The following is a 25,897-nucleotide window of genomic DNA, read 5'->3' on the forward strand; positions in this document are numbered from 1 at the left end:
TATTTTAAATTGTAATAATATTTCACAATATTACTGTTCGTAATGTATTTCTGATGATCAAATAAAAGCATTAGAGATCCTTCTCTAGATCCTGCTGTTCTAAACAACCTTCGTCCTATTTCTCTATTACTTTTATCTCGAAGGTGTTGGAAAAAAATGTGTTTGACTAACTTCAGTTTTGTGGTATTTCTGAAACATTTCAATCTGTTTCCAAGTCTGCTCACAGTACTGAATCTGCCCTCCTGAGAGTTTTAAATGACATCTTTCTATCCACGGACACTGGTGACTCCGTGGTTCTCGTGCTCTTAGATCTATCAGCAGCTTTTGACACTGTTGACCACCCTACCTTGATATCTAGACTAGAGTTTTATGTGGGGCTAAAAGGTACCGTCCTTAACTTGTTCCAGTCTTATCTCTCTGATCGAAAATTCTTAGTCAAGTTTGGCAATTTCTCCTCTTTTGTTGCGCATCTAACCCGTGGCCTTCCTCAAGGTTCTGTCTTGGCGCCTTCTCTCTTTGCTCTGTACATGTTACCTTTGGGCTCCATTCTAAGAAGACACGGGGCATCTTTGCACTGTTATGTGGACGATACCCAAATGTATTTACCAATCAAGATAAATTATTCTTCTGCCTTGACATCCTTACTAAATTGCCTAGATGAAGTTAAATCTTGGCTAGCTCAAAAAAAAAGATCTTTAAATGAAAACAAAACCGAGGTGATAGTTTTTGGGCCCACTGATAGTTCTCAGGCTACCAGCTTCGATCTAGGTAGACCATCCGTGTTTAGATCTTCACGTGTACGGAAGATGAGTCTTTAAACCTTGACAAACACATTTCCTCTGTAATAGACTCTAGTTTTTATCAACTTCGTCTGTTGTCTAAAGTCAAACCTTTCCTAAATCATAAAACTCTAGAGATGGCTGTTCGTGCTTTTATTTCATCACGTTTAGTCTACTGCAATTCACTTTACTGCGGGATTTCAAAGTCTCATATTGCTCGTCTGTAACTAGTTCAAAATGCTGCTGCAAGATTCCTTCTAAATAGCCGTAAAAGCGCCCATATCACCCCAATTCTGTGGACCCTTCATTGGCTGCCTATTACATTCAGAAATGATTTTAAAATCCTTTTATTTGTTTATAAATCTCGACGTGATCTAGCCCTCATCTATTTATCTGAATTGCTGCAACCATATACTCCTCCTAGAAGTTTGAGATCCAGTGACCAGAACCTTCTATTAGTCCCACATTCCAGACTAAAATGTAGAGGGGATCGAGCGTTTTCTGTGGTTGGGCCACGGTTGTGGAACAATCTGCCTTTAGAAGTTAAGATAGCCCCTGCCTTGACCACTTTTAAGTATCTACTAAAAACACACTTAAATTTATTTATATTTTTTAATTGTTAATTAACTGTTTTAACTGTATTTTAGCTGTGTTGTTCGTTTACTTTTTTCCTTCCTTTTGAACCTCTGTACAGCACTTTGGTCAGTCGTGTGGCTGTTGTATAAGTGCTATATAAATAAACTTGAACTTCATTAGAAACTTTCAAAAATTAAAAAAATCTTACCGACCCCAAATTTTGGCCGGTAGTGTATATTCTATCATTTATTAAAAATATTTTTTCTAAATATTTTTCTTTTCTTTTCTTTTTTTAAAAGATTTTCATTAAATGTTAAGCTTTCCTTGCATTTAACATTTTTATTATGCATATTTACACAATTTTCATTACAAAACAGAAATTATGGAAATTACCCTGCTAAACTGTAACTGACAATTTATTTGTCATTTTATAATGCAATGCAATACATTACCGATTGGATTGTAGTTTAACACATTCGTACTGATGGTACAACTCTTCAGAATACCATAGCAATGCCCATTTTCTTCAAATCTTTAATGTCACATGCTCCACAGTAGTAGGCTAAAATCAGACTGAAAGACTTGTCGGAGATATGATGATAGATTTTTGTCACTCCTGTCCTGAGAGCAATTATGAAATTACATAACATATATCGACATATGCATAGATAGTGACCGTGAACGGCTGAGGGTTATGAGCTCCACAGAGGCACTAATGGAAACAGGGCAGCACAGGGCAGCTTGTGAATGAAGAGCTGATAACTGACTGTACTTCATACTCAATGACTGACTCATTTAGTTCACTCTCGGCCTCCAATAAAACACCCACTCCACTATCTGTCTATCTACTCGCTCCATACATCCAGCTATCTGCTGTGATCTAGTGCAACTGATGCTTTACTCTTCTCCACATTCACCGTTTTTTGGAGTCCCATGTAAATACCATGGTATACCATATGTGGTAATCTCTCAATACCATGGTATATGTAAAAAAACATGGTATTGATACTATCATATCATTAGACATTTAAATTTCCTTACATGAAAGAAAAAAAAAAACACGGATAAAAAAAACTATTAAAACTTTAAATCAATAAATAGTCAATATATGTAATTTAAATATATATATATATATATATATCATGAAATATGGTCTCCTTGGATGCTAAACAAAAATGTGCCCACTAATTTAACCGACTTTACACTTAAAATCTGAACAATTAATTACAGCTATTTTTCCATCTCATTTTTTTATTGTCTAGTGGTTTCAGCATTATGTCAACATAAAGAGGTCTTATTTAATGATTTCCTGGAAAATGTAATCTTTATTTAGTTTATGCATGAATCATATCTGAGAGCAGACAAATCTCACACTAGTGGGAGTGATAAGAAAGTGAAGGTGCTTTTTTTCCCCTCATATTTGTTATGCTGAAAGACATGCAATTATATTAAAATCCTAAAATTGGATGCACTATATGAAATACAGCATGTATTTGTTACACCCACTCAAGCTAAAAATCACCAAGAACAGGTTAAAGAGCAATAAATAGGGGTGTCGTACACCTGTTTTCTTTTTTGAAGGGGCACCAATCGCAGTCCTGACTCACTTCTTTCCCTAAATAAAACACGATCGAAGAAAACAACAGTTCAAATTTTAAGTGTAAGGTGTGTATTGCTAACTTCGTTTTTCCATATATTATGATTAAAAATCTGCATCTGAAGCCAGAAATACTTTATTGCTCTTTTTGCTGAAATCCATTTGTGGTGCATTACTGGTGCAATCCCCATCTTCATAACATGGTGCATGCAAAACATGATTGACAGCTATAATTAGAAGGATGCTATTATTAAAAGTGCCTCTTTGGAGTTAAGTGTGAGCAGCTGACTTGACTGAGGACAGGGAACATCTGTTTGATCTAAACCACAAGACTCGGTCTGCAACTGACATCTATGATGATATGTTTGACTGTCAATCTAAGATGACTAAATATCATAACTGGACCCGGTTAAAACGAAATACTTTTCTCTGGTGACGTATGCAGGACTTCTTCAATCATTTAGTCTACTTAAACACACGTTCATCTGCGTCCACTTTTGAGTGCAACGCCCACATCTGAACATCCAATCAACAGCCGATGCATTAAAGGCACACTATGCAGTTTTCGTTTTTCCTCAAACAGCGACCCCTAGAGTCGCTGTGGAGTACTTGTGGAGTAACGTTACTGTTACCACTCACGCAGAGCCGCCCGCCTCTGCACTCTTCCGACCACGCTTTCTTCGTTTCCTTCATCGACTCTGCCATGATTCACGTCTGAAATGCGTGCTAGTGTCTTCCATAGAGGCTGCTTCATATGTTGTTGATGTATGTGATGTCGTGCCGTAAAGCAAGTCGTGATTCTCCCTAGGGGTGGAACGGTACATGTATTCGTATTGAACCGAAACGGTACGGGCGTCACGGTTCGGTGCATAAATTTACACAGAGAATACACAGCATAAAAATAAATAAAACTCGCGTGCAAATTAATTAATGTAATGCGGAACTACTGTTAGATACGCAGGTTCTTTAGGGACACCTAATCTGTAGCCCCGCCTTAGCTCTGAAGCAGGCTGCGATGTAAAGATTGCAATGCTGGAGTATGGTGTGTGTGTGTGTGTGTGTGTGTGTGAGAGAGAGAGAGAGAGAGAGAGAGAGAGAGGCGTGGGTGCGATCGAAAAGTCGCAAAGTGTTTACTTATATTTTTGTGTGTGTGTGTGTGAGGCGTGGGCGCGGGCGCGATCGAACAGTGGAAACATAAAAACATACTCCGTCATTTTGTTTATACAGGACATCATTCAAACTGCAAAGTGTTTAAGTTACTGTTAATTAAAATTAAGGAAAACAAATATATTAATCTGAAATGTAGCAAATTAATTTTCAATTCATTCAGGTACAATTACCAAACATATCTCAAGGTCTTTTTGTCTTTTTATTAATTTAATTAATAAACTAATTATATAAAACTATTGTCAGTGCACTACAAATAAACTGGTTCTATGCCTTTACTTTATTAATAAAACTTATTTTTAAAATACAAGGCTTAAGTAATTTATTTTCCTTTGGTGGTCCAGCCTGAGACATGCACAAGCCTTCTGCATTTTTGTTTTGCTTTTCCCTCCATTGTACCGATCTCGTACCGAACCGTGATGTCTGAACCGAGGTATGAACCGAAACGTGACTTCTGTGTACCGTTCCACCCCTAATTCTCGCGTGTTTTGCCGGGGCGCCACCTCTCAAACTTGCATTGCTGGTTTTGCCAGCGGCGTTTAGCATAATGCTAAACCCTCTGCATGGTTCATGTACCCTGTAGGCTCCACAGGGAGCAAATGTTATTGCTTCTAGTTGGCGTTTGGACAGCGGGATGCTTACCTGGAAAACCAATGAAGAGATACAGAGAAATCAGCGACAGTATTGATGACACCCTTTGGGACCCAGATATGGGCCTGTTTCAGCACTATGTTTAACTATTGTGTGGAAAATGAGTGCGAACAGCAACAGTAAATAGAAAAAGAGATAGGCGTGGGTTCATAGAGACACAAATTGTGAAAAATTAAATGAGCTCCAGGAAAAGTGTGTCCCCTTTGTTCACTGTGTGAGATTGTGTGCTTGTATGTATACCTGTGAAAGCAGTGCATGATGACACACAGAATGACATTATTTGGCAATTTAACTAGCAGCAACAGTAATCCGAGTATGCTATGTGGCGAAAATATCAGAAAAAGTAAGCATACTACATTTTTTGCAATAATATAAAAAATCTCAATCAATAATGTGGGTGAAACATATATAGTCGCACATACTGTATATATGAACGAACGATATCATAAGATTAATAAATAATCACAAAATGTGTCGATAAATAAATCATGGAGTATCAAACAATAAATGCATAAATAACATCAACATTTTTGTTTCCATTGGATATTGATTTATTTATTTAAATAGATATTTATCAAGTATTTATTGACAAATTTCATTATTTTATTTGTATTATTATTTATTTTACTGACAAACACTTCAAGTTTGGGGTTACTTAGATTTTCAAATAAATGAATACTTTAGCAAGAAGGGATTAAATTAAGACTTTTACATTGTTACAAAAAAATATATACTTCAAATAAATGCTGTTCTTTTGAACTTTCTATTCATCAAAGAATCCTGGGGGAAAAAAATCACGGTTTTCACAAAAATATTAAGCAGGTGCTGGTATACATATATAACACATTGGTGTTTTCTATTTATTAATATGGCACTCACAGTCATCTATAAAAGCACAAACAATGTGGGAGTTGCCAAAGTTTAAAGGGGTAGTTCATCCGTAAATCATAATTCTGTAATTATTTACTCAACCTCATGCTATTACAAATCTGTATGACTTTCTCTCTTCTGCAGAAACTCAAATGAAGATATTTTGAAGAATGTTACCATAAAAGTCAATAGAGTCTGTAAGCTCGCGCTCGGATCGGCCCAAAGCTGGTATCCGACGTGTTACTGTCCTTTTCTCGAGGCAAAGTATTTTTTGATTAAATGCAATACATTTGAATATGTATTCTCTCGTCATTTCATCTGACTCCATAAATGAAAAGGTTTTAATGATATCTGTGGATCATTAATTGTGAGCGAATGTTTGACTATTCCTTTTAACTCTTTAATGAAAATAATGTCAAAGTCAGTTAGAATAATCAAATGTAACAATTCATTATGTCAGGTAAATGTATCATGCCAATTTCATAATCAATTCAAAGATAATCGATACGAAACATCAAATGCTCTGGAATAAAGAGAAAAGATGCAACCCAATATTAAGAAATGTCTCACTCTCAGCCTCACGGGCTAATCTGAAATACAGAAAGGCCCCGAACCCTTTGCTTTGCTACATTCCATTATATAGACAGACCTCTTTCACATGGAAACATGTACTAACAAAAGACATTTTCACCTTTTGGGGGCGTGTGACCATTTGCCAGGAGACCACCTTCCTTTGTGTGCCAGTTATCTCTAAACTCTTAAAAACCTTATTACCTTTTGTTTTATTTATTTGGAAATGAGACATTTGTACCAGTCACCCTGAGACATTTCAAATGATACTAAATATGTATAATACTCAATGCTATATCATTCACATTCAACCATACAGTATATTCTTGGGTGAATTCAGGTGATCTGAGCATGAGAGAGAGGGCGTGAGAGAAGGGCGAATGAAATGTAGATTAGGATGACTCGGAGGTGAGACTTTCGTCTCGATGGTGCATGAGGGCAAGTTCAAATGTTAATTTCCAGAGAGGTCCTTTGTCCTCTCAGGGTCTGGTCGGCATTTTGTAATTTCTCAATTCTTACAAGCCCAAAACGACATTGGACCTCAGTGACTTTAATTGTGTGGAAAACTTTCCCTTTAAGGTTACAGGTTTCGAATCACTAAGCCTGACTATAAGCAATAATGCAATTGCTTGCAACTTATCAAGCACAACTACAAATATGCACTCTACACTGCACTTGAAACTCAAGTACTAGCCATTTATAAAACCTCTGAACAGCATGTAGTGTACTGTGTGTGAACGTCCTCCACATATACACTGTTGTGATTCACAAAGTAAAAAAAATCGCATACAAGCTTTCTTCAGCTAGCCGTAATAGCCTTGAACATGCAGCATGAATCAGATCTCAGCTAGTCACGTATCAGAAATCCAGCATTAGAGATTAGCATTTAGTGGTTAAAAATACCTCGTGCTCCATTAACACACAAGCTTTAATCCTCTCTGACTTGATCTCCGTGGTGTGTGCTGATGAGCACGTTGGGCCTGCTAATTTCAACTCAAAGTCACTTTCAAAACGTATGGCTCAAACTAATTTTGATATTCACAAAATGCATCAGCACACACCGGATAGAGTTTGTCGTGTCTTAATTGTGGTTGATAGCTTGGCCAAATTCTTCAGCGGATTGATTAGCTTGTGTATCTGGAAATAATGCCATTAGCGCAGCCGTAGGAAAACTGGCTCTCGCTTGCCGCTTTGCTTACCGACTATTAGCTAATCTTGGCTAAGACCGCGGACACACGCTGACCGCATTTCTCATTCTAAATGGATGATTGAAAGCCCACTGTTGCTAAAGGACGTTGCTCTTGGCTAACCTCAGTTCTGTGAAGATTTACAATGCTTTTAGCTTCGACTGAACTGCTCCAGTAAAGCGTTGGCTTGGCATTCCTGTTGTTTATCTGCTGCTCGTGTATCATGATCACAGATTAGCATTCTTTAGTTTCAATGTCAATAAAGAGTCTTAACATCATTCAGCTTTTTTAATGTGTTGCAAACCGTATTAAAAATTAAGATTACCTATGATCTTTTAAAGCCTTGCACACACTATGTGATTTTTTTACCTGACCCGGATGAAAATACTTTGCTTTTCAGCACATATCAGCATTTTTGACAATTTGATGTGATGCATAAAAGAGAAAAAATAAGATTAATTAATATCTTTTTAAATGCATTTACCAAATTTGACAAAACCATTTTATCTATCCATCTATCTATCTATCTATCTATCTATCTATCTATCTATCTATCTATCTATCTATCTATCTATCTATCTATCTATCTATCTATCTATCTATCTATCTATCTATCTATCTATCTATCTATCTGTCTATCTATCTATCTGTCTGTCTGTCTGTCTCTTCCAACTATTTAATATCAATCCATCCAGACCTTCCAAATATTTACTATCTATCCATCCATCCATGAATTATCACCTTAATAATCTATACCTTCCAACTATCTAATCATACATCCATCTATCCATCTCTTCCAAATATTTACTATTTATTTATCCATCCATCCATCCATCCATGAATTATCACCTTAATAATCTATACCTTCCAACTATCTATCCATACATCCATCTATCCATCTCTTCCAAATATTGACCATCCATCCATCCATCCATCCATCCATCATCACCTTAATAATCTATACCTTCCAACTATCTATCCATCCATCCATCCATCCATCATCACCTTAATAATCTATACCTTCCAACTATCTATCCATCCATCCAGACCTTCCAAATATCCATCCATCCATCCATCCATCATCACCTTAATAATCTATACCTTCCAACTATCTATCCATCCATCCAGACCTTCCAAATATCTATCTATCCATCCATCCATCCATCATCACCTTAATAATCTATACCTTCCAACTATCTATTCATCCATCCAGACCTTCCAAATATCCATCCATCCATCCATCCATCCATCCATCCATCCATCCATCACCTTAATAATCTATACCTTCCAGCTATCTATCCATCCATCCATCCATCCATCCAGACCTTCCAAATATCCATCCATCCATCCATCCATCCATCCATCCATCCATCCATCATCACCTTAATAATCTATACCTTCCAACTATCTATCCATCCATCCAGACCTTCCAAATATCTATCTATATATCCATCCATCCATCCATCCATCCATCATCACCTTAATAATCTATACCTTCCAACTATCTATTCATCCATCCATCCATCCATCCAGACCTTCCAGCTATTTAAGGCTTTGTCAAGCGATGAAGAGAAGTTTGTATTTCAGTCTAGTTATCTTTGAAATGCAACAGGTATGAAATATCACCTTAATATTTTTGTATAAACATTATTGAGAAGATCATTTAATTACATGTGTCATCTAAAAAAACTGCCAATTCCCAAAACTGTAGTTTTATTTCCTTAATAAGCAAAAGAATGCATTAACTGTAAAAGTGTGATTAATGAGTGAATTATCTACATTAAATCATTATTGATACCAAGACACCAGAACGTGGTATGCTAAATTTTGTATAAATAAGCGATGGTATACAATAGTCTGCAAAAAGTCACAGATGCTACAATAAATTTTAAAACTTGTTTGAAATCAGACATACTGTCCAGTTGCCAGGCGTGTGCACTGTCTAAAGAGAAGAGCAACGAGAGAAAAGAGCAATAGCCACCGCAACTGTGAGACTAAACAGTGCAAATGGAGGGTGAAGCAGTGGGAAGTGAAGTCAATTAGGGAAAAATACCCAACAAACCATCAAAGTCTCAGCTCACTGCTGCCCACATCTCTCCACACAATTCTTCAGCTCTTTTCCCCGCAAATCAGTGCAAACAGGCACATCCTCCGTGTTGTGTGTTGACATGTTGTCAAGAATTAACTCCTGTGTAGCTGGACCTATTCGGACAGTAATTGTTTCTCATGGGGTTGTAAGGTATTTTCAACACTGACGTTCTGGATTCGGACAGCAATAAAATAATCGACTAGCCCAGTAAGTGTTTTTCTACCACCACCCTCATTAAAAATCCATCCGTTACCTACTGTTTTTTGATAAACACCAAGGTCGTGTGGTAATTTAATTGCCGTCAAAATTCACATCTCTGAGTTTACAAGACAAAATCAATACATTTTAAGATAAAATGATATCAATTACATTTCTTACTTTATTACATTATTATTATTCCAAGCATATGACATTTTATCATGCTAGTGACCATGTGATCAGCGCGTTCCCGGGTTCGTGGGATCACTAAACTCGCTCCTCCACTGTAAATGAATCTCCATCTGAAATGAGGTGCCAAGCTAATTTTTTTTTGAATAGGGCTTTTGTGTGAGAACTGAATTTCAAGATCGTAGTGATCTTGTAACTGACACATCTTGTCTGCAAAATAGTTGAGTAAAGTGTGTGGCAACCTGACATGAAATTAATTATGAATCTTTAAAAGTGCATAGGAGGATTCTTTTGTAATGTTCGCCTGGTCTATTGCCTGCAAATGAGAATTGCCATGAGCTGAAAGAAAATAGATTTTTGTATTTAAAAATACTCCATCCTGCCATAATCAATAAAAAAACAATAACACATCAAGCCTTATGAAGCAAAAGCCAAATTTCCTTTGTAAGCAGAAGTGTGAAAAATAACAGCAACGGCTGCTATCTCAGAGGATGTGTCCTCAAACCGGGCACGGAAACTTGGACATCAGCAATGTGAATAAATAACTAAAAGCGAGGCATTATGCATTCTGTAATTATCTAGGGTTATCACAGTTAAGTGTAGGCTTGGATGAAATTAATTTGATTTTCATTTTGAGCTTCCTGTTAATTCTGCATTCCCAAGCACTGAAGCTCCATTTAGTTTATTTTCAGCATCTTTTTATTGCTTCACCTTTCTATGGTTCTTTCTTCAAACATGAGCGAACGGAAGTGAAGAGATTGACCGTAAGATCTGGCAAAGCACTTAAAATGTGTGAACCTACAAACACACTCATGGCACCTGCAGCAGCTGAGCTCCAATACCAGAACAAAGCGATCTCTGACTGCACTGTACTTTCTGAAAGCTACGTTTTCTTATGAAAACACCTCAGAGAACATTTGCATGGCAACAGAAGATTACAGACCAAAGCAAGTGGCCAGCAAAACCTATGGAGAAAAAAGTACCTCCACACCTCGTCCAATAACATCTGTGAACATCCTAAGGCATATTTGCTTATATTATTTATATTACATAATTGTCGAATAAAAAGAACTGTAAAAGAACTGCAAATGATCATTGTTAATTAACAACTACATATTATATATAATATCATTAATACAAATAAAAAATTATGTAAAACATGGTAAAATGGTAAAACAAACATCACAAAATTATAAATATTTTACATAAATTTAAATATCTATAATAATGTGTAATAAATGTAATAATTTTTATTTTAAAAATATATATAATTTTTTTTATTAAATAATGAATAAAAAAAAGAATGTGATTTAAAAAAAAAAGAATTATATGTAAAATAAATGCTGTTTAGAATTTTCTATTCATCAAAGAATCCTGAAAACAATGTATCACGGTGTTCACAAATACTTTATAAAGACTGGAGTAAAGATGCTGAAAATTCAGCTTTCCCATCACAGGAATAAATAATGCAATTTTGCAATTCAAATAAAAAAGTTATTTTAAATTGTAAAATTATTTCACAATATTACTGTTTTTATCCACTGAATACATTGAAAAAATTTAAAATAAAATCACACTGACCAAATAGTTTTAAATGGTAATGTAGCTATTTGGAGTCCCTTGTGTTATTGTTTTGTGCAAAACTGTACAAAATAGTATATAAAAAAAGTGTCTAAAAGATTATATAGTATAAGTTGTTAACGCTGTGCTTTTCTAATTTTTACAGTTCATTCAGGTTTTTTTAAAAACTTGACCTGGCAAATAATTTTCTGTGGTTATGCCACAAATGCTGTCGATAAGAGCCCAATTGCTGTTGAACCCAGAATACTCCTTTAAGATGAGTTGAAGATGAAATAATAATGAAAATGATTATCAGCGCATGAGCCAAACTCATTCAGAACAGCATCACGGTTTACAATACACATTTTGTATTATATTTCTGTATTTGGCCAGGGGCAAATCACATAGAAGAGCTTCAGTGTCTTCATGCCCACTGTTAGTCTTGGAATCACTGCTCAAGTGCTCAGTAGCATAAAGGAATATTTTTTTTGTATGTGCCCGAGCCTTTGAAAAACAGAGTTGTGGCACGCTTTGATCTTGCCGCCACGCGGACACATGGTTCATGGAGCTCTCGATATAGTTCCAAACAAATCCATGCTGTTTGAATGGGTTTAAGTAGGATAGTCAGCATCACTATTTGCAGCAATTTCTGGTAAATATTAACGCATAATTTGCATTGATTACCACGCTGACGACATTTACAGTAGCACTGTATCCTGGGGCGTGATAAAGAGACGACATTAATACGTTTTTCTTGAGTTTAACCCTCAGGTATTCCTTACTTGGGTCACACTCATACTCCTTAGCGGTCAAAAGTGACACTGACCGAACATCTTAAGTGTAACTTTTTTGATCAATTAAATAGAATTAAATAATATTTATTTATTATTTTGAGGAGATTGTTTGGTAGGCTACTAAATAATATTGTGCAATATTTATGATCCTTTAATGACCACTTTTTCTAAAATGCTGATTATTTATATTACAGTTAGTGTGGTATTAAAGGTTATAATAGTGTAAACGTTTCAAAAAATTCCAATGCAAAAAGGCAAATTAGAGGCATCTAGTGGCAAATATTCATATCATCTGAAAGCTGAATAAATAATCTTTCCATTGATGTATGGTCTGTTAGGATAGGACAATATTTGGCCGATACCACTATTTGAAAATCTGGAATCTGAGGGTGCAAAAAAAATCGAAACATTGAGAAAATCGCCTTTAAAGTTGTCCATTTATGTTTGCGATAGTGCTGCATTCACTCACAAAAATAAATGTTTTATATATTTAAGCAAGGAAATGTACAAAATATCTTTACTTAAAGGTATAGCGGAGGATGTTTTACTTCCTGGTGGGTAGTCTAAACTATTGGTCCTCCTAATTGTCAATCATTCTGGTGAATCAATCAAACTTTTCAAAAAGTGGAGAGGGCGGGTCTTATCTAAAATTTGGAAAGATCCTCCGCCATACCTTTAATATCCTAATGATTTTTGGCATAAAAGAAAAATAAATCCTTTTGACCCGTACAATGTATTGTTGGCTATTGCCACAAATATACCCGTGCGACTTGTGACTGCTTTTGTGATACAGGGTCACAAATGATTCCACGGTTTAACCTCTAGATGCCTGTATGGCTCTTTAATAAATATACATGTATATAGCTCTAATCTAGTTGCTAAAAAGAGGATTGCCGGTCATAATAACGTAATTTTTTTTATTTAGGTTTTGCATTTGAATATATTGACATTTTCAAACACTAGATTTTTAGTTTAGACTTTTTAAAACAATGTTTATTACTCACATCCTAATGTTATTTTATGATAGTCCCATAAACATACACAAGTGAATATTAATGAACTCAAGCAAATACTGAATTTAACCCAAGAAAGACGTTTATAACTGTTTTTTAAAAAAAGGTGACCAACTGCATTCAACGAAACTGTTTATTATACAATATATCTAGTGAGGGGCTAGATAAGTTATTCCTTGAATGGGCAGTCTTCCAAGATACACATTTGACCTCCTACAGGGAGAGAAAGACTGCAGAAAGACTAAAAACTGTTATAAACATAACAACTAGCATCTGTTTATAGTGGCTAGTTGAAGTGTTTCTCATGTTATCTAACTGCAATTAGAGTCAAACTTCTATTATTAACACGCTACATAAAATACCACTACTGGTCAACTAATGCATTAAAATGTCAAAACATGCAGTAATTTCATCAACTTACCAGCGAGTGTGCTTGAGAAACACTGAAATTAATGGGGATTTAATGCTGGAACTATTGGTTTCCCCACGACACACGTTACTGCAGCATTCCTCAGTTCCTATGGAAGTCTATGGGAGTGTCGCAACTCTGTTTTTCAACGGCTCGGCTTTGGTATGTGCGAAAGCCACTTTTGTATTAATATTATTATGTATCGAAAGCATCAGTATTTCAAAATGGATCTATCTATTCCTATTTCTAACATCACATAGAAAGGAAGGAAGGAAGGAAGGAAGGAAGGAAGGAAGGAAGGAAAGAAGGAAAGAAAGAAAGAAAGAAAGAAAGAAAGAAAAGGAAGGAAGGAAGAAAGAAAGGGAAGGAAGGAAGGAAGGAAGGAAGGAAGGAAGGGAAGGAAGGAAAGGAAGGAAGGGAAGGAAAGGAAGGAAGGAAGGGAAGGAGGGGAGAAAGGAAGGAAGGAAGGAAGGAAGGAAGGAAGGAAGGAAGGAAGGAAGGAAGGAAGGAAGGAAGGAAGGAAGGAAGGAAGGAAGGAAGGAAGGAAAGGAAAGGAAAGGAAAGGAAAGGAAAGGAAAAGAAGAAAGAAAATATTACTTCTTCAGTCACAAAGAATCATGCCCAAGGACATGGTAACTCATAAAAATAAAAACCACGAGAGACCGAGGAGTAATTTGATATGTGTTCGGCTTGCACTTTATATTTACCTACATGTTAATACTTGAAAGTCAATCTGAGCCTCTGCTTTTGTTGCAGCAGCACCGGGTCCAGTGGGAGACTGGGACTATGCAGAGACAGCCCGAGAGAATCACACATCTTCAGACAATTTCATGCTTTGCTCGGCTCTCTGATATTCCTTTGATATTCTGTATGTCAGTGATGGTCAGTCCTAGTTTGTTTGATCTGTAGAACCTCGGCCCCATGATCCATCCACCCAGATAAAACAGATAAACCTGCTTCTGAAGCCACAGCCGTGATCAAAGTCTCCGTCTGCCCTTGCGTGTCCTATCCGCACCCCCCCCCTTCCCATCTTATTTGCCCGGGCAGCAAAAACTAGAAATTCCAGGATATTCTAGGAAGACACTGTACTATAGCCTACTATATTATATCTACTTGTGTTTCAGGCACAAGTTAACATCTCAGAGTCCTGAAATCGGATTCAGGTACCATTAACATGTCAACGTTTAACTAACTCAACCCAGCAAGATAATCTTCAAACTGTTATAATCAAATTAAGTACGTTTTTGCAGGCAAAAATAATTCAGTTGTCTATTGTCAATATTGTGTAGTGATGTATGAAGCATAGCTCACACTGAAGTCACTTGGTCAATGCAGTAAATTCGGGTGAACCAGTTTGAACCTGCTGCAAAATCTGCAAGTGAAACTCCTGATCATGTCGTCTGGCTATCACCAGACCAAGCTACATTTTTTAAGATTGAACATTAGTCTGGGGAGTCTGCTCTGTATTTTCTACTGCACAGGAGCCGTGATCAACGGGCATAGTTCAAATGACTCTGTACGCAATTGGATAGTCCTTCAACCAATCAGACCAACGATCCAGGTGACGCACTTTGCAGCGAAAACTCCAGGCAGGAAACATGTCAACAAACGTGTTGGTTTGTAGCATTGATCAGCAGTTTGCAGAAGCAGCAATGGAAAAAAAAACATGAAAGTGAGTGGTATTTACACCCACTCGAGCGATTTGTTTGCTAAACTAAAGAAGCCATTGAGCATCGTCAAGAGGTTAAAAGGAATTGGATTGGATTAAACCCGCCAATAGCGCACCAGGTGGATAAGCCAGTTCGTGATTGGTCCCCGCAGATTTGTAACGGAAGCAGGATAGAAGAATGTACAGGTTTCCAGTCTGAGCTGCAGGGCGAAATCAAATCGCCAGCAGATCGGGCTGGGTTTACCCAGTCTACTGATCATGTTAGTGATTCCTAGTAAAATGACTAGATCTTGCCTGTGAAAATTTGCAGAACTATGGTAAATGTGACTGCACCTTTACTCTGAGTCTGTCTTGACAGTTGTTGACCAGAAAACTGAACATTGGAGACCATTTACTCCCCTTGTGGCAACGATGAGAATGCAACACATACATGCAGAATGCAATGATTTGAGCCTAAAGCCCAATTTATACTTCTGCATCAAACTCACGCCGTAGCTATGTCGTAGGCTGTGTGTAGCACACCCTTCGGCGTACACTGACGTGCACCTCTCCAAAAATGTAACAACGCGTCAATTCTACGCGGACGCAAGCGCTGTGATTGGTCTACTAGAACCCCTCCCTCGGGTTTCACATGTTCCCTCTGCATGTGTGATTGTGCGTCAATGCGGACAACGACGCAGAAGTATAAATGAAAACCAACGCGTTGTCTATATAGCGTAGAGGCTCCGGCGTAGGTCCGACGCAGAACTATAAATTAGCCTTAAGAAGAAAAGTGTAAGTGTTGATAAACAGAAGAGCATTTTAAACCTGTTTCTTTCCAAACCCACACAATGCCCTTCTTTTCAGTGCCCTTGTCAATCAATACACAAATAATGGATTGGGTTTGTCTGAGCCAGAGCAAAGGCCATTAGCAGGCGTATCAGTGTGCTGTCAGAATAAATGAGAAGGCTGATGCTGTGGTAGCAGAGAAATCTCTCTCCTGCTGGAGGCCCAAGAGCTGCTGTGGCTCAGATGAGAAGGATAACTTGACCTCTACGGTTAACACATTAAATCAAGCAGGCGGGGCAAGACGTTAAAGATCACTTTAGAAATAACCACGCAAAAGCGGATGGTACTGGATTTCAGTCACATAGATTTTTGAAGAGCTCTGAAAGCATTACTTACAACATATTCAATGGACTTCTATCCACATGGCATTATTGTTATTTGCATAACTTTAAAGTCGCAACAAATCAATGTTTCCGTATTGTGACACACTAGGCTACATCTGTGTGAAACAAATTAGGGATGCACCAATTTGAAAATTTTGGCCGATACCAATAGCTCTTATTATAACTCGATAACCGATAAATCCAAATTTGTATATAATTTTTGAGAGCTTGATTACAAAAACAAGTCTTACCATTAAAAGCCATGTCCCAAGTAAACAATTATAATGTTCTCATTTTTATTTATGTAGCCTATATGACAGACTTGCGTTGCACATGTTGCACTTGACTGTATTTTCCTTTTTTGAAGTGATTTCAATCATATTTCAAGCAATTCAAAACCATCATGGTGAACTGTGGCATCTGTCTCAGCCCCAGGAAATAATCCATTATTTATCGGCTTTAATATATCGGCCAAATTTGCTTATTGGGCCGATAATGATAACATTAAAAATGAACATATATCAGCTGATATATCGTGCATCCCTAAATCAAATGATTGAAAAAGAAAACATGTTGGGCAGGGACTTTTATGCACCGGTTGTTGATTGGACACAGACAGATCTGAATACGAGCTTGAAGTGGATTGTAAATGGGCGGGGTTTAAGCAGACTAAATGATTGGAGACGTTCAGCATACGCCATCAGAGAGAATTTTGTAGTTTCAGTGGAAGATCAAGTCTTAACATTTCGATTAAACATTATGAGGTCAAAATATTTTTTAAATTAAACATATGCATGGATAAAATGTTCACAATAATAGAATTAAGATACATTTAGAAAATAGATTTGAATTTCCATTTCACGCTGAATTTAAATGTGCCATCTCAGAATAAAGTCAATAGAGCTCAACAGTGACCAGTGGTCTTTCTAGAATGGTTTATATGTTATTATCACTGACAATCTGTTTCTCTATGGAAAAAAATCAGTGGAATACTTTTCTCGACTTGCTCGAATGACAGATTTCTATGTACAAATTCTAGACTTTGCTTAGAAGGCCAAGAGAGAGCACACAGAATAATTGTATAAGCAGAACTGAATGGGCATCAGCAGATAGTGAAAGTCAAAGTAAAGTGTGTGCGATGCCAGTTTTGGAAAGTAAGGTCCCCCTGTGTATAGGTGCCTGGGGAGATACGCGTTTCGGTGGGAAGAGAAAACAGCACTTCGTGTTCTGAGCCCACTACTATCAGCACTTTCTACTTACCGTACATCCCTCAAATATATGAAATTATCTTTATACGGTATGTGCATCAGTTTATTTGAAAATGAAATAACATCCAAATGTATGTACTGAATTGATGACTGAGTTGGAGGATTTATTTATTTATTTTCAAAAAAGTGGGCTTAATTAGCACCATAGTTATTATTTATTTGCTACCCTCACCTGATTGAGTCTTGAGACAAAATTTTCATGGAATATAAACCTTGACAAATATGTATGACTCTCGCTTACAGGCTTAACCTAATTAAAATTCAAGCTTGGAATGAATAATTTAAAGCCTCATAGATTATAGAAGATAATATGTATAATTAGGTGCACTGTGGTATAGTGTGTGGTGATTTCAACCTAGAGATTCTGCATTTTTCATGATGTACTACTTGGGAGGTTTAGAAAAGGACTCATAGTATAGAGATAAAAACAGAAATTGTTAATCTTCATACAGCAAATATCAAAACAAAAGTAATATTAACTCTTTCCCCGCCATTTACAGAATTTTCTGGCAATCCAAGTTTTCACTGTCATACGGTAATAGGCGCTATTTCGAATCTTACAGAATCTCCAGATCAAAAAACAGGTGTAGAAGCAGCGATAGAAGCATTTTTGTATAAAAAATTGTATGCCCTTCCCTAGCTAACTTCCCTCCGTCTCGTTTACACAGATGTATATAATATATTACACAGCCCTTGCACATGTAAGCTAATGCGATAGTTCTAGGAAAAATAATATACATATATACACACACATTATTATATATATTTTTATATATATATACACATATTATAGCCACAAATGAAGAATTCGTACCCGCAACTTATTAATTCGGGGAAAGAGTTAATATAAAGCAATGCATTTGCATAAATGCAAAGAGGTTGGTTTCATTTTGCAGTGTGAGAAAATGTATTTGTGTATTGTTTCATAGTAAATAATATTTGGTTTATTTAAAATATAATATTAATAATTAAACACAATTAAACGTCATTTTAAATACAGGATATATTTAAAATTCTAGAAGTCATTGCTTTTGTGGTCACTGTTTTCTATAGTGTAAATGTTGCCGTTTCACCAGAAGTGCTTAAGAGATTTCTGGCCCGACTGCAATATTGCGCACAATGTATAATAATAGTTCTTATACTTGATGAATACTTTTTAAACCTCCCATGAAGATGCATTAGCACATGCAAATTAACAAATGACTACCACAGTTGTAATTATGAAATGTAGCTGATGAGTTCTAATAATGCAAAACCGGCCATGGTTATTACTTGCTGCATTAGCCACAGGTTTGTGACATGGCAAATGCAGAGGGAAACATTAGAAGGCTCCAGTTAATATCAGTAATAACTTGAATTATGGCTGGCAGTGCATAGAGAGATGTATTGGAGATTACATTCTAGAGACTTGAGCACATTGAACTGACTACTTTCTATTCCATAGTTTCTCACTTAACAACAGTTACGTAAGTCCATTGGCAATTCAGAGATATTTATATATAAGCTGTACCCTTTTGTTGAAAGCCCTGTGATAAATACACTAATATCTCACAAAAGTTTAGTTTTTAATGGGACTAAATAAACTTTGGTCCTGACAGCACCTATTCAAACACTTAAAGGGTTAGTTCACCCAAAAATGAATATTATCCCATAATTTACTCACCCTCAAGCCATCCTAAGTACGTATATGACTTCCTTCTTTCATCCAAACACAATCAGAGTTATATTAAAAAATATCCTGGCTCTTCCAAGCTTTATAATGGGAGTGAATAGTAAATGAGATTTTGAAGCCCAAAAAAGCACATCCATCCATCATAAAAGTAATCAGCTTTCTGAAGCGAAGTGATGCGTTTTTGGAAGAAAAATATCCATATTTATAACTTATAATCACTGGCTTCCGGTAACGGGCGTATGCGAATCGAGTTCCGATGGAAGAGTGACCTCTGACCCGATATATGACGTATTGACGAACGCGGAAACACAGAGGAAAGAGCAAAACAAAACACCGGTCAGGAATTAGAAGTCTAAAACGAGAATTTTTAAATGTCCGAGGAGCTCGAGTTTGTTTCCCAGCCCTGTTTGTTTGAACCGCGAGAGGCATCTACTAAGCTTACGCTAATCGGGTCAACGGTCACTCTTCCGCCGGAACAAGACTTGCTTTAAGGCCAGTTCACACTGCACCGTCAGACGGCAACAGACACTTAGTTGGGTTTTGTCAAATCAGTGTGTTGGCGCTTGTTTTCTCCGATTGAACATGTTGAATCGGTGCTTGTCGGGTCGTGGAATGTCTGAGAAGTGACGTACTGCAATCTGGTGATTGTCGGCATTGGTCGCCATCTGTCTGCGCAGTGTGAATTGGCCTTTAATACACTTTGGACCTGCAGCTTACATATAGAACCCATTAAAATAAACACCATCACAAAGAATAAGACAGAATAAAACAAAATAAAAGATGACATTAAAAAGAGGAGATATGTGTACATTTTCCAGTGATCATGGCAGCAGTAATGCATATAAATATGGGTATATATCCAGACATGTGGTGTAGTCAAGCACAAACATTTTAATGAGGCAAAAAAGTGGCTGTATTGCAGTGGTGAAGTGATGATGTACAGCCCCAGTAAAGTATGCCAGAACTGCTGCGTCCTCCACAATCTAGCACTCAGAACCAACCTGAAATATGGGAAACTGTGGGGTGCGAACTGCACTCACCACAAATATTGTGGGTGCGTTTATCCACTTGTCCGTTGCATAATTCCTACACAGACAAGTACATGCACATAAACAACGCTATCAGTGGGTGCAATTCAATGAATTCCCCCCTCAGTTATCTCTCAGAGAGGCAGAGATAGCGCTCAACAGAGCTTTAGTAATTTTTCTCAGCCCAAGAACAGCCATGAGCATTTGCACGAGAAAATGAACAGATAGAAAAGGACTTTAGAGAGAGAGTAATCAGAACAGAAAGAGGTGATAATGCAAAGACCAAGGAACTAACGACTGAAAAAAGAGCAGTTGAAGTGGGAGAGAATAGACCATTTGAACAAGACGAGTGGTATGGGAATAAAGCATGGAGGGAGTTAAAGAGGACAGAGGTGGTTGAAGGGATGAAAATGGACCACATCGCCCAGAATGAATTTAAAGCTTTATCTCATGAGTCCAGTGAAGTGATGAACTAGTCCAGTGTAAGTAAAGGCTGCCTGATCCTAAGCATGGATGGAGTTTATATTACTGAAGGTGTGGTCACATTAGTGATTTAATTTCTGCAAAATTTTGTGAGCAAAATAAGGGCAATTGTCTTTTGTCAATAATGCAGCATCTATGAACCGCCTTCACACAGAAGTCACTTTCAAACAAAGCAGTCTTCAGCTTTCGGTATCAACCCACTGCAAGATCTGCATGGGGAAATCTTTCACCCCCACGTGAAATTCACGAACACGTGGATTCCAGTCTAAATGACTGGATTTCGCCTGCAAAATTAGCTAACGACAGTAAATGTGACCAGGCATATCGAAAACAAAAGATCTGAAGATAAAAAGGATATTTTGAAGAATAGTTCAACTGTTTTTGTCCATAGGCAACAAGAAAATATCAGACCTCATTGACTTTCCTTATATGGACAATAATAATGACAGAATTCCCTTTAAGTACAGTGACTGAAGCTGCATTATTGATTAAATTCTTGCATTTGCTGTCAAGGGCAAGAACACTTTCTTACATCATTTGTATTAAAGGTCATTCCTAGTGGCTTGTTTATTTGGGTTTCGACACAAGCGGGACACACGGTCTCAGACACACACGCGGACAGCTGACCTCCTCAAACGCACGAAGCTTAGTTCGCATGCAGTCTGATATTTGAAAGCCACCTCTCTGATAGTTGTCATGGAAACCGCACACTTTTCTGCCCTCCCCTTTTTCTGTGTGCATATGCAGTGTTGCACAATTAGTCTCGGTCGGATACGTACACGTGCCGAGCAGTGGGGGTCGAGTGGTTTTGTACATGTGAATGCGCTCGCTCGGAGGGGCTCGACAGAGGTGCCCCTTCTGGAATTACTTCAGTAGACCAATCAGGAGGTGGTCTCTGATACTAATCAGGTTTCCTGGCGCTATAACACCAATTAGAGCAAGGAGAACAGTGTTGCGGTCCTAACAAGAGCCGTGCTGCCATTCTATTTATCTTCTTTTTTTTTCACTCTATAATTTAGGAAACATTGGAGGAAGTGCACATTATTGTTATTAAAGCCCCAAACATCTTGGGGTGGTGTGACGTGATGATTAAGCCACAGGGCTGGTTTGATTCCCGCAAGAAGCAAGGCCTGAAACAACAATTGTGCACTTAGCCCCAGGAAATGACGCCTTCATGAATGCATTCTGTGGAAGCTCTGTGTGAAGGTCACAGAAACTATTTTCATTGGCCCTAGTTGTTGTCACTATGAAATCCAATTCTTATTTTTGTATGGAATACTGCAGCAATTAATATAAATGATTTTTCCATACACATCTTTTTTTTTTTGCCATATGCCCTTGTAATCTTTAATCAAAACATCTCTTCTCTTCTGTAATGATGTGTTTACTGGCGTGAGGGCGGGACAACCTGTCACTCACATGACACCACAGCAATAGTAAACCTCAACCATCTAATCAATTCCTGATAGACAAAATCAAGCCCTGCTCTATACATTTTTGGATTTTACAAATGAATCATAAACAATTATTGCACATGCAACCGTGGAACAGTCCTTAACATTTACATACAAGGCTTAAGATAGTCCCAGACTAAAATGCATATTTGAGCTGTTTTAACTGAAAGCAACTTTAGCTGACATATCTTAAAATATGTCAATGCCATTGTTTTGTCTCCAGACAAACCAGTAATGTTTTCTTTTCAAAGACATTTTTAAAAAGCTACTTAAATGTCTTAAAAAGGCCTAATCTAAGCACTGTCTGTGAAACTAGGCCTAACAGTTTACAGGCAGAAGACAATTAAGACGTTTTACTGACTCTGAAGAACACCAGGAGAAAGATGTCCAGGGTTCCTGATCATCTGCGTGAACATGATGTCTTAGTCCTGCTGCAGGAGGCATGAGAACTGCAGATGTGAACAGATCAATAAACTGCAGTGTCTGTAATGTAAGACACCCAAGACAGCGTAACAGGGAGACAGGAAGGACAGCTGATTGTCCTCGCAGTGCCAAACCATGCCCCTTTCACACAGAGATTCCGGAAAATACACGGATGATGTGTCCCGGGATCGTTTGATTTTGGTTCATTCACACTGCCAGTGATTTTCTGGAATCTGTGAGTGCGTTCACACACATCCCGTAAAGATCCCGTAAAGACACGTGACGTCAGGATGTGTTGTAGAAAGACAAGTCTAATCTTCCGCTACGGTTCTTTCCATTGAAGTCGTGCACTTGGTGGATTTTTTTACGCAGCGTCTTAAGTTTACTAATGATCTGCGCTTTCGATCTCGGGAAACCACGCTCGAGCATTATTTTCTGGATTCGGTCGTACACAAACGCATCGCGTACCGTTCCAAAAAGCTGCCGAACGATCTCAGCTTCAGCGCGGATAGAAAGGAGCTCCCTGGTCTCTGCTTCCTTCTAGTTTGCAGACATTTTTTCGTTCTTTCTTTGTTGATGACGAACTCAAACTTTCTTCTAAGAGCAACAAAATACCCTTTTACGACATTGGTCCTGGCTTTTGTTCACACGCCCGCGTTCCGGGACTGATCCCAGCAATGTTACTAGGTCCCCATCCCGACATCGATCCCGGGATCAATCCCGGGACATGTTTGCGTTCACACAGAAGGCACTCTAGCAATTTTACGGCAATTTCCCGGGATCAGAAAGTTTGAGTATATATATTGTTAGGGGTTAACAGTTTAGGACCCAAGGACCATATGTTTAAAAGAAGACCCGGAGTCGGAATTATAATAAATTGAAGAAAAGTTTTACTGAAGATAGTTTGCAGTTTCATCAGCAGAAGTCAGCTTCAAGACTCACACAGGAGTTCGTAGGCCGCCCCCCTTACAGTTACAAAGATCACAGCAGTTATACCATTTCCAAGGTCTAAGCTAAGTCATTGCTTACAGGTTGAATGATTCTCATTGGCTAAGAAATAGATAAACGTAGTCATTTTCCACACATATACTGATAATGCAGCTGACACTCAGACCCTGAAGTTAGGCACGTCGTGACCTTCCAGGTCGCAGATTTGGGTTACTGGGTGCCAGCATGTCCCAAACAACAACTCAGTCAATCTCCAATAATGCCAGTGGTTCCTTAACCTGTAACCAAGAAGACTAACACACACACCGACACACAGCTTTTCCAAGGTTGGATTTGGCCAGGCTCTAACTATAAACAGGAGTCTCGTCTCAAAACATCAAGATAATGCGTTCTTTCGCTCAAGGATAGGAAACTTTAGTCTAAATGGAAAGCAAGGCTTTAACTGAGAAATGGTCCCTTAATTTATAGACTTCAATGACCCCTATATGTTTTAACACGTTGAAGACCTTTCTCAAACACAAAACCATTTCCCTATTTCATTTCTTGAAGCCGGGCTAAATGAGCAAGTACTGTCACTGCATTCAGATATCAAATACTGACATTAAAGAATACATGAAAAGAACATTTCAGTAATCACACTGGTGACTTCTATAACAAAGTAAAATCTCCAGAGATGTCATTCAACTCATTTGATATTTAGAAGGAAAAATATTGATTAATACCTTGATTATAATCACTCATTACATATTGAAGCAGCAGTAGATTCCAATCCACCCCCTTCTATATATATATATATATATGTGGCTCGCATTGATCAGCCCTCTCTGCTCCTGTAGTAGAGCATCTAATCTGAGAGACAGAGCCAGCGCACACCAATTGCAGCACAGTGCAGTGAGGATAAAACGTTCTTAGGCTCTGCGCCACATCTGAGGAATATTAAAACAATCCCATCAGCCAACTTCAAACGCTCAAGCTCACATGGAGAAAGAAAAGAGGACACCCTTAGAATATTCAAAGAAACGCTCCCTCCTCTGAGTGCAGTCACACAGTCTGGGAAACCTGAGAGAAAGAGATTATCTCTGAATTTAGATGAGCTGTGTTAATACAACAGAACGCAGAGAGGGAAGCAAAGCTAGTGTCTGTCAAAGCAGTGAAGATGAGGACTGGGTTTGGCAGGACACACCGAGCATCACACGGACACTTCAATGAGCGCTTGACAGGGCTAAATAAACTCACATACTTGGGGCTCTGATTCAAAACGTATTGGTTTCCAACTGGGAAGTGGAAACCGCTATCATATAGTATTGCATGATTCTGCCAAATACACACACAACGTGCTGGTCGCTATCCAAATAGGCTTGCTATGCCAATCCGGCTTGTGTGGTTGAAATAAGTGCATCAGAACGATAAAAAAGGATTTTTCTCTTAATCTGTTTGCTTTTTCTTACTGTTTGTTAAGGGCTTGATGCGTGTCCTGTAGAGCTCATAGTGTTAGCGCCTCTCTCTCCTCTCGTTAAATCTGTATTTTGGCACGCTCATTTAGTTTCCGCCCACACTTGGCGTGTGTGCTTGTGTTTGCCAGTAATTAATTGGACCACCTGTTCCCAATCACCTTTACTGTTCCACCGCCCCCAAAGAATTATGGGATATGTAGTCTCCTGCTCTAGGGTAATGAGGTTACATGTGAACAAGACATTAAGCATAATGCACCGTATTTTTGGACATATGGGTAGATTTGTCCTATTATGTACATAAATTGCAATAATGCATAGAGCATACAAAGAGAAAGATGCTATTATTGGAATGGAATATTAGTGTACTGCTTACTGCTTATTGCACAGTATATACAGTGTATACTGATATTTTAGAAATAGCATGTGAAACAGTAAGCATTTTTCAATGAATAAATGTTTTAAGCAGTAGTATGCTACGTTATGGTCACACGACCTTACTGCATTGCCTGTTTATTTAAAGGGGTCATGTAATGCCATTTTTGTTCAAGCTAATATGATTCTTTAGGGTCTAAATTAAAAGTTTGTAATATACTTTAAAAATTCTCATTAGTATTGTAAGAAAACACTCATTTTACCTGGTCAAAAACAGCTCTGTATTCAGCATGCCGTTTAAGTGCATGTGTCTTTAAATGATAATG

The 25,897-nt window shown here is 37.7% G+C and overlaps 1 protein-coding gene and 2 long non-coding RNA genes across 3 annotated transcripts in view; 2 read left to right on the forward strand and 1 right to left on the reverse strand.

Moving 5' to 3' along the window:
• The window catches only part of lhfpl3 (LHFPL tetraspan subfamily member 3), a 49,758-nt gene that overhangs the window by 11,234 nt on the left and 12,627 nt on the right, over positions 1–25,897 (forward strand). The gene's annotated exons all lie outside the window — the stretch shown is intronic.
• Positions 4,671–25,897, reverse strand: part of LOC309497913 — a 31,246-nt gene continuing 10,019 nt past the window's right edge. Inside the window, exon 3 of the long non-coding RNA XR_014205746.1 lies at positions 4,671–4,761. This is a non-coding gene — a long non-coding RNA (uncharacterized lncRNA). The remainder of the gene's footprint in view (positions 4,762–25,897) is intronic.
• LOC309497928 lies at positions 14,027–24,083 on the forward strand. The gene is made up of 2 exons (XR_014205762.1): positions 14,027–21,829; positions 21,863–24,083. It is a non-coding gene; the product is annotated as an uncharacterized lncRNA (long non-coding RNA).

This window comes from Leuciscus leuciscus, assembly GCF_965113295.1.
Source record: "Leuciscus leuciscus genome assembly, chromosome: 4".
NCBI lineage: Eukaryota > Metazoa > Chordata > Actinopteri > Cypriniformes > Leuciscidae > Leuciscus > Leuciscus leuciscus.